At 47.5% G+C, this 15,129-nt stretch overlaps 1 long non-coding RNA gene across 1 annotated transcript in view; it reads left to right on the top strand.

Moving 5' to 3' along the window:
* The window catches only part of LOC123332688, a 28,554-nt gene extending 14,012 nt beyond the window's left edge, over window positions 1-14,542 (top strand). The window contains exons 2-3 of the long non-coding RNA XR_006549648.2: window positions 10,621-10,749; window positions 14,385-14,542. This is a non-coding gene — a long non-coding RNA (uncharacterized LOC123332688). The remainder of the gene's footprint in view (window positions 1-10,620; window positions 10,750-14,384) is intronic.
* Window positions 14,543-15,129: the final 587 nt, after the last annotated feature.

The following is a 15,129-nucleotide window of genomic DNA, read 5'->3' as shown; positions in this document are numbered from 1 at the left end:
AGGTGACACTTCGTCACCCAGGGAGGAAGGGGCAGAGCTGGGATTTGAACCCAGAACTGTCAGACCCCAGAGATCAGTTCTCCATGTGTTTATAAAGTGGGGCGAGGGGGCTGTTAGGCAGGATTCAGCATGCTAGTGAGCAGAGGGGTGATCCTCAAGACATGGCCTTTGTCCTCCTCACTCCAGAATAAGGGAAAGAGGGTGACCCTTCAGCATATCCCAAGTTCCATGAGAACAGGAGGGCTCTATCACATTTATCACTATATTACCTCGGTACACAGTGGGTGCTCAAGCAGTGATTACCTGGAGGATCTGTGCACTTACTACACGCCTAGTAACCTCTAGACAACCCTGCAATGGAACTCTCACTGTTCTCATTTTGTAGCAGGGCACCGAAGCTCGGAGAGGCGGCCCACACTGGCTCGAGGACCTGGGATCAACACGGGACAGTCACAACTGCGGTTCTGCATGCTCCCAGCTCTGAAGCCAGGGGGCCTCTGCCCTGAGGGTCTCCGTGCTGACTCCAGCACTCTGCCAAATGCTGGGCTGTGTTGCCTAGATCCTGAGGGCACCAGATCTTCAGGGATGGGGGCTCGAGGGCTTTAGGCCGTGGGGGGAGGACAGAAGGACAGAAGGACTTAGATGGGGGGAAGAGACAGAAAGGGCATCTCAGACCAGGGGAAAAGCCTAAACCTCCCCTGATGCTAAGTGCTCTGTCTCCATAGGGAGAGCCTTCTCTCTCTGGATCCAGGGAACTCCCATTCCTGGAACTGGCTGCTCTCAGGGTGGTCTGGAGGACTTAGGAGCAGCCTCCCAGCTTCAGCCGGGCGGGGCGGCCAGGCAGCCTCAGGCAGGCACTGCAACAGCTGATTTGTCAAGTGATGTCATTTCGGCAAGGCTTGAGACAGTCGGGCTTATCTTCACCCCCGGTACACATGGGACCATGAGGTCATCCTGGGGTCCTGAATGGTGTCCCAGGCCCAGCTCAGCCAGGTGACCTTGGCCAAATCCCTTCATCCCACCCCTAACCTCACTTTCTTTAGCTGCCAAGAGAGACCAGGAAGCGCTTCTCTGTAGGATTTTCCTGAGGATAAAATGAGATCCTCTCTTTTTTTTAAGAGGTTTTCTTTATTTTATTTATTATTTTTGGTTGCACTGTGTCTTCATTGCTGCATGCAGGCTCTCTCTAGTTGCGGTGAGCAGGGGCTGCCTGTAGCTGCGGAGCCCAGGCTTCTCTTTGTGGTGGCTTCTCTTGTTCCAGGGCATGGGCTGCAGGGCACTTGGGCTTCAGTAATTGCAGCACGCGGGCTCAGTAGTTGTGGCACACGGGCTTAGTTGCTCCACGGCATGTGGAATCTTCCCAGACCAGTGATCGAACCCATGTAACCTGCATTGGCAGGCAGATTCCTATCCACAGTACCACCAGGGAAGTATGAGGCCCTGTCTTCAAAGTGCCAGACACTCAATAAATCCTAGGGGCTCCCATCCTGGCAGATGGGGAAGTTGAGGCCAAGAGTAGCTCATTCCCGGGTCTCACAGCAGTTCGTTCTGGCCCACTTCCTCTTCTAGGCCAGCAGGCCCCTGACCTTCCTGGTAGCTACATTAGGCCCTTCTCCTCCTCCTTCCCCAGGCTGTCTGGTACCACCTCCCCTACCCTTTGAGATGGTGACATGGAATCCCTGTCCCCACTAATAACCTCAGCACTCTGCACTCTCAGATGTTCAGTAGATGCCCTTGCTGGTGATGCTAAAGGTCCATATCTGCATGACCTAGGATCTCTTTTTCAGTCAAATGACAAGTTTCCCTAAACGTGACCAATCCAGAGGAGATTTGCGGTGGTAGGTGGTGCTAGTGTTAAAGAACCGGCCTGCAAATTCAGGAGACTTAAGAGATGCAGGTTCGATCCCTGGGTCAGGAAGATCCCTTGGAGGAGGGCATGGCAACCCACTTCAGTATTGGGGAATCCCATGGACAGAGGAGCCTGGTGGGCTACAGTCCACGAGGTCGCAAAGAGTCAGACACGACTGAACGACTTAGCACGTACCTGGAGTAACCTTTTTTAATTTTAATAGTTGAAGTATTTATCAGTGTGTTTACTGTCTATGACCATTTACTGACATTTCATGTGTGGGAAATGATAAAAATGGATTTGAGAATTACATTTATTTAAGTTCAAAGAGGAGTCGGTTTAAGGGGAAAGTATCGGAGCAAATAATAATGTAGGTAGTATGCAGGTGTGACAAAAATTATCAAGGTGAGATGCTAGAAAACCGCAAGGAGCACCCACGAGATGTGTGACTTTGGTTCTTTCTCTACACGTGTGCCTGTGTGTGACCTGTGATGTCGCTTGTCCTGTTTAGGCTTCATGCCCCTCACCTGACCAAGGAAGGCAAAGGGAAGAAGCTCTCTAAGGATCCTCCAGTTCTGATACCCTAGGGCTCATGCAAGACCCCTGGCCCTGAGCCCCTCCCTTGTCATTTGTTGGCTAACCACTGGAGGGCATGAGTCACACAAGGTCTCCTGAGTGTGTACCACCTTGAATAACTTGGGGTTGGAAACAGAGGGATTTTTGCTGGAAATGACCCGGTTGTTACCTAAGGTGGACAGACCTAGGATGGACCAGGATTTGGATGGCTTTGATCGCCGAATCCCTGGAGTATGACTCACGCTGGCAGGCACAAGCCTGGCACTTCACTGGCAGGCTGGGCACAGTAGGCGATGACCTGACCAGCTCTCGGGGGCGGGTCAGCCAGGAATTTTCTTTAAGGGCCCAATTTCTTATTGATGCTTCCCAGAACATCGTCCCTTTTCTGCCCTTCTTCGCTGCTTCTCGGGTTAAGGATTAATACTTGGCATGGCATCAGGGCAAGTCCTGAGGTGTGGTACTTCAAAGATCAAAGATTAAGGTGCAATTAGTACCTGATTCTGTGCAGAGGACATCAGTAGGGGAGCAAGGAAGGACAGATAGCCATCAAATGTGCAATGCTAAGCTAGTAACCGCAACAGGCAACTGGAGTTCAACCCCACAGAGAAACCTAGGTGAAACCCAGACCTCACCCAAGGTACAAGAATTCTGACTGTTTGCCCGACAATTCTAGAGCATCACTTCCAGGAACAGGGTAGGGGCGTTAACTCCCCAAGGCCTGTTATGGGCAGGTAGCCTTCCTTGGCTCTGGAAAAGCCCACAGGCACAGAAATGCCAAGGCTGGATGCACTGCCATGAAGGATGCGGGCAGAGCAGCAGCCATGCTGCTGCGAATGGGCTAGGGTTAGGTCAAACGGAAGACAAGTGTCTGGTCACTTTCTCCCCCACTTCAGCCTCTGAGGATGTTGGATGCTGATCTAAAGAGAAGGTCTAAATACCTTCTCACTAGCTTGGGTAAGCACATTGTCTTGGGTCCTCCCCTAAGCAGCTGTGTATCTTTTGTCGGGCCCCGTGAGCCTGCTGGGTCTCTGTTTTCTCAATTAAGGTTCTCTGCAGCCTTTCCAGCTCTGATATCTGGGTTTTTCTGAGTCTCCCCAACTCAAGCACATCTTGTCTTGGGTGCTCTTGGGAGAGTTCCCTTGTCAACTGGAGTGCCCTCCAAGAAAGCAGAGCACAGCAGTTACCAGCGCCAGTGACTCCAGACCCAGGCCACAAAGATGTTCAGGGCATCATTGCACACAAGGCTCAGAAACAACCTAAATGATCATCATTCAAGAAAGGCACCCTGGTCCAACTTTAGGGGCCAGGGTTATGGTGGACCATTACACGAAGAAATGAAGTATTTTAAGAATATCTTATGACAAGGAATAATGTTTATGGTGTCAGTAAAAACATCAGATTATAGTGCAGAATCACCCCTCCAAGTAAAATAAAGGCATAAAAAGACATGAGAAAAAATATTAAAAGTGGTAGAAATAAGGGCGCTGGTTGCTTTCTTGTTTACTCTTCTTTCTATTTTCCCTACAAGAACGAGGGTGGGGAAGGGGGCACAGGCACCTGGAGAGGTTCTCTCAGAGTAGGTCGAAGCTTTGGTTTTTTAATATTTATTTTTTATTGGGCTTCACTGGGTGGGTCTTCATTGTGGCATTCAGGATCTCTAATCGCAGCACGTAGGATCTAGTTCCCTGACCAAGGGTCAAACCTGGGTCCCCTGCATTGGGAATGTAGATTCTTAGCCACTAGACAACTGGGGAAATCCCAGAGTTGATGCTTTATTTCCTCCTGCCCAGGGAACGTTCCTCTCATGTTACTGTAGGAGGGAACTTTGGCCTTTGGCATCTGACACTTGGATTTGTCCTGCCTCATCCTGGTCCCTATTTCAACGTTCTCCCCTTCTCCTGGGAGCTCCCCAGCCAGCCACACCTTTGCATTAGTTATTCTCTCTGCTTGGAATATCCTTCCTGGCAGCTCCCCATCCCCACCCTTCTCAGACTCTGCTCTACTTTATGATGCTGTCATCTCTAAAAAGTACTCCTGACCTTTCATCCCCAGGCTTCCCTGGGTTCCCCTCCACCTCAACATTAATCCCACTCTTTTAGTTGTGGACTCACTCATTTGTCTCCTCTATGAACTGCAAGTTCCTGAAGGCCAAGGCAACATCTCACACATCTCTGTGGTACCAGCACAGTGCCAGACGCACAGTGTCAAGATGTGTCAATAAAATTTCTAATTGAGACATGATTCACACATCATAAAATCCACCCTTTAAAATTGTACAGTTCAGTGGGCTTTATATTCACAAGGCTGTGTAACCATCAGCAGAACCTAATTCCAGAACATTTCCATCACCCCCAAAAGAAATTCCATATCCATTAGCGTCATGCCCCTTTCCTCCTCCCTCCCAGCCCAAGGCAACTGCTAGTCTGCCCTTTATCTCTATGGACTTGCCTATTCTGGATATTTTATATATATGGAATATGTGACCTTTGTGTCTGGCTTCTTTCACTTCAGTTCAGTTCAGTCACTCAGTCGTGTCTGACTCTTTGCAACCCCATGGACTGCAGCACACCAGGCTCCCCTGTCCATCACCAGCTCCCAGAGCTTGCTCAAACTCATGTCCATTGAGTCGGCAATATACAACCATCTCATCCTCTGTCGTCCCCTTCTCCTCCTGTCTTCAATCTTTCCCAGTATCAGGGTCTTTTGCAATGAGTCAGTTCTTCACATCAGGTGGCCAAAGTATTTGAGCTTCAGTTTAACATCGGTCCTTCCAATGAATATTCAGGACTGATTTCCATTGACTGGTTAGATCTCCTTGCTGTCCAAGGGACTCTTAAGAGTCTTCTCCAGCACCACAGTTCAAAAGCATCAATTCTTTGGCGCTCAGCCTTCTTCACAGTCCAACTCTCACATCCATACATGACCACTGGAAAAACAATAGGTTTGACTATACAGGCCTTTGTTGGTAAAGTAATGTCTCTGCTTTTTAATATGCTATGTTTGTCCTAGCTTTCCTTCCAAGGAGCAAGCGTCTTTTAATTTCATGGCTGCAGTCACCATCTGCAGTGATTTTGGAGCCCAAGAAAACAAAATCTGTCACTGTTTCCATTGTTTCCCCATCTATTTGCCATGAAGTGATGGGACCAGATGCCATGATCTTAGTTTTCTGAATGTTGAATTTTAAGCCAGCTTTTTCACTTTCCTCTTTCACTTTCATCAAGAGGCTCTTTAGCTCCTCTTTGCTTTCTGCTATAAGGGTGGTGTCATCTGCATATCTGAGGTTACTGATATTTCTCCCTGCAATCTGGATTCCTGCTTGTGTTTCAGCCAGTCCAGCGTTTCGCATAATGTACTCTGCATATAATTTAAATAAGCAAGGTGACAATATACAGCCTTGACGTACTCCTTTCCCAATTTGGAACCAGTCTGTTGTTCCATGTCTGGTTCTAAGTGTTGCTTCTTGACTTGCAAACAGATTTCTCAGGAGACAGGTCAGGTGGTCTGGTATTCCCATCTCTTGAAGAATTTTCCAGTTTGTTGTGATCCACACAGTCAAAGGCTTTTGCATAGTCAATGAAACAGAAGTAGATGTTTCTCTGGAATTCTCTGGCTTTTTCTATGATCCAATGGATGTTGGCAATTTGATCTCTGGTTCCTCTGCCTTTTCTAAATGTACTTGAACATCTGGAAATTCTCGGTTCACATACTGTTGAAGACTAGCTTGGAGAATTTTGAGCATTACTTTCACTTAGCATAATGTTTTCAGGGTTTTTTCATGTTGTAGCATGTATCTGTACTTCATTCCTTTTTATGACTGAATAATAGTCCATTGTATGGACATAGCACATTTTGCTTATCCATTCATCAGTTGATGGGCATTTAACTTGACTTCATTGTTTAGATATTTTGAATAATGCTGCTATGAATATGTGAGCACAGTTTCATATGAAAAAATATTTTCAGTTCTGTTGGGTATATATACAGGAGTGGAATCGCTGGGTCACAGGAGAACTTCACATTTAACTTTTTTTTATTGTTAAACTTGTGGAGGAACTGCCCTAATATTTTCCAAAGGGGCTGCTCCATTTTATGTTCCCACCAGCAGTGTATGAGGGTTCCTATTTCCCTAGTCAACCCTTGCCTGTCAACTATTGCCTGTCTTTTTTATTATACAATCACTTCCTAGTGGGTGTGCAGTAGTCAATGGACTTCTGATGAATGAATGAGTGGCTGGCCAATGGATGGATGGATGGACATGTAAAAGTAGGTGTCAGTCCCTGAGCTCCGAGATCTGATTTTGGTGGAAGAGCCTGCTTCTCCGGCTCGCTGGGGGCCTGCACTAAGTGGGGACACAGCAATCTGCAGCCTGCCCCCACCTGTGGCTCCAGACACCCCTAAGCTGCCTCAGTCTTGGGTGGCTTACAGCATGGCTCTGAATGGGACCTGTTTCTGGGTGGGGCTAGCTCTGTAACCCCTCTGGGCCTTGGTTTCCTCTTCTGGGTAATGAAAATAAAGCTCAGCGTGTGGAATGACTGTAGGATGAAGCGACACACGTAAATTGTCCACAAAGGGCACAGAGTGGGCGGTGCCTTTTTCCAGACTGTTTTCTCAGAAGTCTGCCCCATCCGTGCATAAATGTCACTTCACTGGTTTACTGCTGGACAAGAGTTTGAGAAGAGGGGGGTGGTGGAAAGGGTGGGTGAAAGACTGGAGGTTTACAGATAGCAGGGAACAGCAGCGGGGACAGCTGGCGGTTGTGGAGTAGGTGGGCAGTGCAGACAGTCCTGGGAGGATTATCACAGGCCTCCACAGGGCACTTCCTCCCAGTCATTTCTGTCTTCAAGCTCTCCGGATTTTCAGATCCCTGAGTCTTCTATGTAGGCCCTCGAAGGGCATTGGTTGGGAGCGCGGGGGGGGTGGGGGGGGGAGGGGGCGGTGCACCTGAGCGATGCTGATTCAAACTCAACTGCAGGTCTACAGGCCAACCTCATGGAAGGGTGATCAGATGCCAAGATCTAGGATGACATATGGGTTATCTGTTGTGCCCAACTTAACAGATAAATAATAACGATTTGGAGCCTCTCAGCAGGAATGAGTTTAAGGTTCTGTACTTTAAGGCTCAGCAGGAAAAAGTAGCTGTACCTGTCCCAGCTCAGGAGTAGGGTGTGGTCAGAGCAATGACCCACATTTACTGTTCTAGACCAATATAAGGTGAGCTCTCTGTTGGGTAGTTTCTATGTCGCCTAAGCAATTTGTTGGTTGGGGCAGTTTAAAGGTCAAGAGAGATTCAGAGAATTTGCTGAAGTGACTGAGGGTGGTGGCGCCCATGGCTTCCCACTCTAGCTGTCTTCCAGAGGCTCTAGCACGTGCCAGAATGTTGTGTCTGGTTTATGGGAAACCTGGGCAGAGGTTTACAGGAAACCCCAGGCAGAGGGTATCACTCACGCACAAAGGCCATGGAGTGCCGTTAGAGCCTGACCCGGTTGGGGGAAATTCTTGGCTCATCTGAATGGCTTCCAGTGAGCCAGTTCCCTGGTTCTGTGTAACATGAGGCCACAAGCCTCATGGGGCTTCTGGTCCAGGTGATCTGATAGACCCTGATCAAGAAAGTAAAGGTGCATGTGGAGGAAATGTATGCTCTTAGTTTGACCAGAAGAGAAAACTGCAGCCTGTACTGGGTGGAGAGAGATGGAGAAAGTACACTCAGAGAGGAACAGCTTTGTGACTGCAGCTTGGATTGATCCCTGTTTTGTCTGTGAAAAAAAAAAAAAACAGTCACTCAGTCATGTTTGACTCTTTGTGACCCCATGGACTTTAGCCCACCAGGCTCCTCTGTCCATGGGATTCTCTAGGCAAGAATATTGGAGTGGGTAGCCATTCCCTCAGAGAAGGCAATGGCAACCCACTCTAGTACTCTTGCCTGGAAAATCCCATGGACGGAGGAGCCTGGTAGGCTGCAGTCCATGGGGTTGCTAAGAGTCAGGCACGACTGAGCGGCTTCACTTTCATTTTTCACTTTTCACTTTCATGCATTGGAGAAGGAAATGGCAGCCCACTCCAGTGTTCTTGCCTGGAGAAGCCCAGGGACGGGGGAGCCTGGTGGGCTGCCATCTATGGGGTTGCACAGAGTCGGACACGACTGAAGTGACTTAGCAGCAGTAGCAGCAGCAGCCATTCCCTTCTCCAGGGGATCTTCCTGACCCTTGGATCGAACCTGGGTCTTCCACATTGCAGGCGGATCCTTTACTGTCTGAGCCACCAGGGAAGCCAGTTTTGCCTGTAATTCTGTGTTAATTGTTTTCTCATTAATACCTAATTCCCAGCTGGAAAGACTACTAGAAGCATTGGGACATCTGCTCTGGCCGACACTTCTGAGGAATTTCCTGGGCCTATTTCCCTGCTGTGTACCACATGACCCCTCCCGGTCCATTGGACAAGGGTGGGCACCCCACCCTGGGGCAGCCAGTGGCCTCGGATGTGGACCCACTGCCTTTGAGTATTTGAACTGGAGACAGAGGAGCAGCAGTTGACAGCAGTGTAGACCTCCAAAAGACCCCAGAAAGGAGAGAGGGTGGGAGGCAGAGGGCAGAGGAAGCCACCAGTGAACAGAAGTCTTGGGGTGGGGAGCAGAGGCCAGATTGCAGGACACCCCAGATGGGCAGGGTAGGGGAAGCCCAGGCTCTGGACATGACTACCTCTGGGTCCCGAACTCTCCCCCAGGCTTTGTGACTCTGGCCATGTGACCCAGCTTTCTTATTGCCCAGAATATTCTCCAATAAACTCTTTATTCCCCAAAGAAGCCTATATGAGAGGCTTGTGTTTTTACAGCTCCCTAACAAAGCCTAACATGGGTATTATTGCTTTATTGAGAAAGTTTCCTATTTCACAGTAAAAATGGAAGCAAATTGTTTATCAGGGACTGAGGAAGGAGAGGAGCTAGACGGTGATAAGGCTTGATGCTGGAAAGTACCCTGATTCCGCATCTTCCGGGGCTCTGGAACAGATGGCTTTGCCGAACTTCCTGTTGGAAAGCAATCAACCTTTCATGGCCTACTAAGCAACTTTGCTGCTGTTGCTGCTGCTGCTAAGTCGCTTCAGTCGTGTCCGACTCTGTGCGACATAGATAGCAGCCCACCAGGCTCCCCCATCCATGGGATTTTCCAGGCAAGAGTACTGGAGTGGGGTGCCATTGCCTTCTCCAACTAAGCGACTTTAATGAAGGCCAATTTTATGATTGCCTTTGCACCCACCTGTCCTCCCGGGGTAATATGGAGGCACGGACTTTCTCACCATGAAGCTGGAGAAGTCCAATGCTTGCTCGAAATTACATAGCATCTACCACCTGACTTGTTCAACAGTTAAAAATGAACAGAAACCTCAATTAAACAGACTTGGGAGATCACACAGCAGAGTTCCTCTGACCTGTGCATCTAGCAGAGCCCAGCAGGAAGAAGAAAGACTCCTCATCTTTCCTGGCAAGCACTCAGCCAAGGAAAGCCACAGACACTTTGTTTGCACAGACTTCCCAGCTTCCTTTGCTCTCTATAAAAGCAGTCTTCTTCCCTTGCCTTGCAGAGACTTGCACATGGCTCTCAAACCCCAAATTGCAATTCTCTGCTGATCCCAAATAAACCCATCTTTAAAAAATTAAAAAACAAACAAACCCATCTCTGCTGGAGAAATATCTGGCAATCTATTGATTTCATGTCAACCAGACCTTCAGTGTGCTTCTCAGCTTCCACTCCACTTCCCATACACTAGGTCTGCAGTCTGCCTGAAGACCTGCAGTCTGCCTGTCTTCCCTATTGTAGCTCAGAGCGATGAATCCAAGAGCCAGGAAGAACGAGGGAGGATCTCCAGGGCAAGTAATTCCTGAACAGAGCTTTGTGTTTGAATTAGCACTGGTTTTTCTTTCTTTTGATGCAAAGACATATGAGTGTTAATACTTGTATAAATTCATGTGATCACCACCATATTTAGGATACAGAACAGTCCCATCACCTCGCCAAACACACCATACTCCGAACCCCAACTCCCTGGAACTGTTATGTTCTCCGTCCCTATGGAGAAAAGTTTTGTCTTTTATAGATTGTCGTATAAATGGAATTACAAAGTGTGTAATATTTGAAACTGATTTATTTCACCCAGCATAATGCCTTTAAGCACCATTCATAGTCTGTTCCGTTCTGTTGCAGAAGAGGAAGCCACCGTATGGACAAACGACAGTCTAACAATTCATCCACTGAAAGATACTGGGTGGTTGAGTTTTTGACAGTTATGGGGAGAGCTGCTGCAATCATTTGTGTGTAGCTTCTTGCATGAACGTAAGTTTTGTTTCTTTAGGTTACATGCCTAGAAGTGGAATTACTGGGTCTTGTGGTAAGTGTATGAGAAACTGCCAAACTGTTTTCCAGAATGACCATATTAAGAATTCTCTGTTGGTCCAGTGTCTGCACTTCCACAGCAAGGCACATGGGTTCAATCCCCAGTCAGGGAATTAAGATACCACATGCTACGATGTGGCATAAATAAATAACTAAATAAATGTAAACAGCTTGTCACCTCTTCCTAAACAAACAAACCAACCCAGAATGGTTATACCGTATCACATTTCTACCAACAATAATGAGAGTTCCAGTTGCTCCACACACTAGCCAGTACTTACTATCGTCAGACTTTTGTTTGTTTAGTTTAACAGGTTGTAGGAGTGAATGACTTCACTTTTACTTTTCACTTTCACGCATTGGAGAAGGCAATGGCACCCCATTCCAGTACTCTTGCCTGGAAAATCCCATGGACAGAGGAGCCTGGTAGGCTGCTGTCTATGGGGTCGCATAGAGTCGGACACGACTGAGCGACTTCACTTTCACTTCTCATTTTTCATTCATTGGAGAAGGAAATGGCAACCCACTCCAGTGTTCTTGCCTGGAGAATCCCAGGGATGGGGGAGCCTGTTGGGCTGCCGTCTCTGGGGTCGCACAGAGTCGGACACGACTGAAGCGACTTAGCAGCAGCAGCAGCAGTGACTGATGGTGCTGAGCATCTTTTTGCGTGCCTATTTGTCATTTGCATATCTTCTTTGGTTAAGTGTCTGTTCAAGTCTTTTGGTCTTTTTAAAAACTTGCTGTTTGTTTTCTTCCTGTTGAGTTTTGTAAATTCTTTATATACTCTGCGTACAAATTATTTTCCACATACGTAGTTTACAAATACGTAGTCTCCCAGTCTTTTCAATTTCTTTATAAAGTTCTCTTACAAAGCAAGTGTTATTGATTTTGCTTTTTTATGGATCATTAAGCAGAGTTTGAAGAACACATCCAAAGGATTCTAGGCAAAGGTCACACTATGTGCAAAGCAGCTCAATACTGCTGGAGAGGAGCATGTGGGGTAAGGGGTGGAGGGAGTGACTGGATCATAGAAGGATCAGATCCCATGTCTCCAGGATGCCACACCAAGGAGTGTGGACAACTTGTCCTGTAGGTGAGGGAACTACTGAAGGACATGGCAATTGCTTGCTTTTATTTTGACTAACTTTTAAAAATGAGTTTCTCATAGGAAAACAAAGAGCAACAAAAAGACAGTTAAAACCCTGCGTGATCCTACCACCGAGAGGGGAGGTACACTCATTAACATTTGGGCTGGTTCTTCTTTTCATACACACACATACACATACATTTTTTTCTTTTTTTACAAAAATGAGGCCATGTCATCATACTGTTTTATAGCATGTCTTTTGCTTTTGCTCAACAATAATATCTGTGAACACTTTTCCATATCATTATTCTTTTACTTCCTCATGTCTTCAGTTAAGATTATTATTTTTTCGGGCTTCCCTGAAGCCCTGGTGATTCAGCGGTTGAGAACCTGCCTATCAGTGCAGGACACCGATTTGAACTCTGATCTGGGAATATCCCACATGCCATGGGGCGACTAAGCCTGTGGGCCACAGCTGTTAACCCCTTTATTAGAGCCCATAAGCCACAGCTGCTGAGCTCACGCACCACGATGCGTGCCCTGGAGCCCAGGCTCCACAACCAGAGGAGCTACTGCAAACCGGCACAGCTCAAACAAGAGTATCTCCCACTCATTGCAACTAGAGAAAGCCCGAGCAGCAACATAGACCCACTGCACTCATAAAGAAATAAAATTAATTTTAGAAGATTAACCTTTTTTCTTTTGCTATATTTTAATGTAAGATTTCATGAATTTAAATTAAAATGCCCAACATGAAAAACATGATGATATTATGAATTACCATCTGGTTAAAGGATAAGAACACAAACAATGCATCATCTCTGTGGTGAACACGTGTCTAGTTCTTCCTATGCGCCAGATGCTGTATGAACTCCTGTCCTCTCCAAACAGCCCCCTGAGGTAGTGACATTATCTCCGTGTGACAACGGGGAAAGGCACAGAGAGGTTAAACCAGCTTCCCCAAGACCACACAGATAGTGAGTGGCAGAGATAGGACTGAAACCTTTGGCTATGGAAACACCAGGTGGTGGCCATGGAGGATGAGGGGGCACAGGGGTCAGGGGTGACTCCTAGAAAGCTGCTGTGACTGAGGAGCAGAGATGCCACTTACTGAGCCAGGAAGATGGAGGAGGAGCTGATCTAGGGGTAGGGGAAGGTCAGGAACTCGAGGTTGAAATGCCTGTGGAACAGGAAGGTAGACATGAATGAATGTCTGCAAAATGGAAAAAAGAAATGCGTGGATGAATGGAGAAATGACCCACTCTAGGTGAGGACATTCACAGCAGAGCAGCAAAAACCTCTGATCAGTCAGGGCAGGGAAGCCAGGAAGCTGCAGGGTCTAGTTGAAGAGGGTCACAGCTGTTTACAACAGGGAGACTCACAGACATACAGGATTTGGGAGCAGTTGTTTTCACCAGCGTTTATCAAGTACCCAGGGTCTGGCAACCGCTCCATCTACAAGTTGCTATCTCTACTCTGAACCTGGGATTGGGGGTCGGGTGGAGACCATGTCCACCGCTGGGTCCTGCCATCCCGACACCCAGCTGGGAACAAGGCACATTCCTCAGCGGTCAGGGCAGGAGGGAGGTGGTGGGATGGGGGAACGCTTCCATCCCTCTTCTCAGAAGACAAAGGGCTCTTCATGATTTAATTAAAATGCCCATCAAAGGCCTCAGAAGATAAGGGCTAGTTGGAATGAAATAAAAATTGCTGGAGTGAACATATTACCAATTTAATTTCATTCTGGGGGCATCTATGAGGTTCCAATATTAAAGAGAGAATCCATCACTAAATTCCCATCTGTCCTGCCATGAGTGAGTGAGTGGGTGGGTGAACGTCACTCAGTCGTGTCCGACTCTCTGTGACCCCATGGTCTGTCCATGGAATTCTCCAGGCCAGAATACTGGAGTGGATTGCCATTCCCTTCTCCAGGGGATCTTCCCAACCCAGGGATTGAACCCAGATCCCCTGCATTGCAGGCAGACTCAGACTCAGGTACTGTCTGAGCTACCAGGGAAGCCCCACCCTGCCATACTGGGGGCATTTCTGCAGATGTCCAAGTTCTGTTTGAAGAGGCCTGGGGAGCTTTTAGCAACTGAGCTCATCTGTCCTTTGTTTCTCAGTGAGAGGAGAGCTGTAGTGGGTGAGAGACTCTAGAATACAGCAGGAGGGAAGGAGAAAGGAAGGGAGCAGGGGTTGGGGGAGCTTTGGATTTAGAAGTCACATTATCTGAGGGTGAGTAAAAGCCTTGCATAACAGCTTTTCCTCCAGATAACCCCATGACTCCCTTCCTCCCCACCTTCAATTCTTTGTTCATATGTCCCTTTTCATTGAGGCCAACTTTGCCACCCGTTTAAAAGTACATCCCTTCCCCAACCCTGACCTTCCTGATCCCCTTGTCCCTGCTCTATCCATCTCCCCAGAACTGAACTTCACATCCTATATAATTTACTAATTTGTTTGTTCGTTGTCTGTTTCTCCCCACTAGAATGAAGGCCCCATGGGAGCAAGAATTTTTGTCTCTTCTGTTCATCGATATATATATATATATATATACCCAGTGCCTAGCATCATGCCTGCCTCGATAAATATTTGTTGGATGAGTGCATTGATTCATCTGGCAGAGAATAAATTATTTGTTAATGATTTATTAACTATCTCCTTCCAAGGAAAGTGAGTCTCAAGAATGACCCTGACTCTTCCCAGTGTCTCAGTAAGTTCCTGACCATCTCATGTTGGTTCTTCCTGGTCCAGCCTGCAGTCTCCACTGAAACCAGTCCAGGATGGCCTGCCAGTCATATGCCTTTTGTATAGCTCTGACTTAGAGCAATAGGAATATTTCATAAACACTGCACAGATTTTAAAGGGTACATAGTCTATACCAACCAAGAGGTGAAAAATATAAGCCCTTTCTCCAAACTACAGAAAAACTGGGCCAGGTAAGGCCTCTTGTCAATAAAGAAGAAAAATTTAAGTTTAAAAAAAAAAAGAACAATCCTGGGTTAGCGGAGCCCGCTGATCCAAAGGTGACTTATCCCCTGCTGTGCCTGCACCTGCAGACTCTCAGGTATAAACCACGAGTCGGGGAAGAACTACTCTTCCAGCATCAACTCAAGGCTCATAGCTCTCACCCCCAGGTCTGCTCCCCGGCTCTGTGCCCACCAGCCAAATCCAAACCCCATGCACTTCGGAAATGGTGAGAAATAACAAGGGCCTGCCGGCCCCTTCCTCGG

The sequence above is a fragment of the Bubalus bubalis genome, chromosome 3 (genome assembly GCF_019923935.1).
Source record: "Bubalus bubalis isolate 160015118507 breed Murrah chromosome 3, NDDB_SH_1, whole genome shotgun sequence".
In the NCBI taxonomy this organism is placed as follows: domain Eukaryota; kingdom Metazoa; phylum Chordata; class Mammalia; order Artiodactyla; family Bovidae; genus Bubalus; species Bubalus bubalis.
This window is presented reverse-complemented; position numbering and strand designations above follow the sequence as displayed.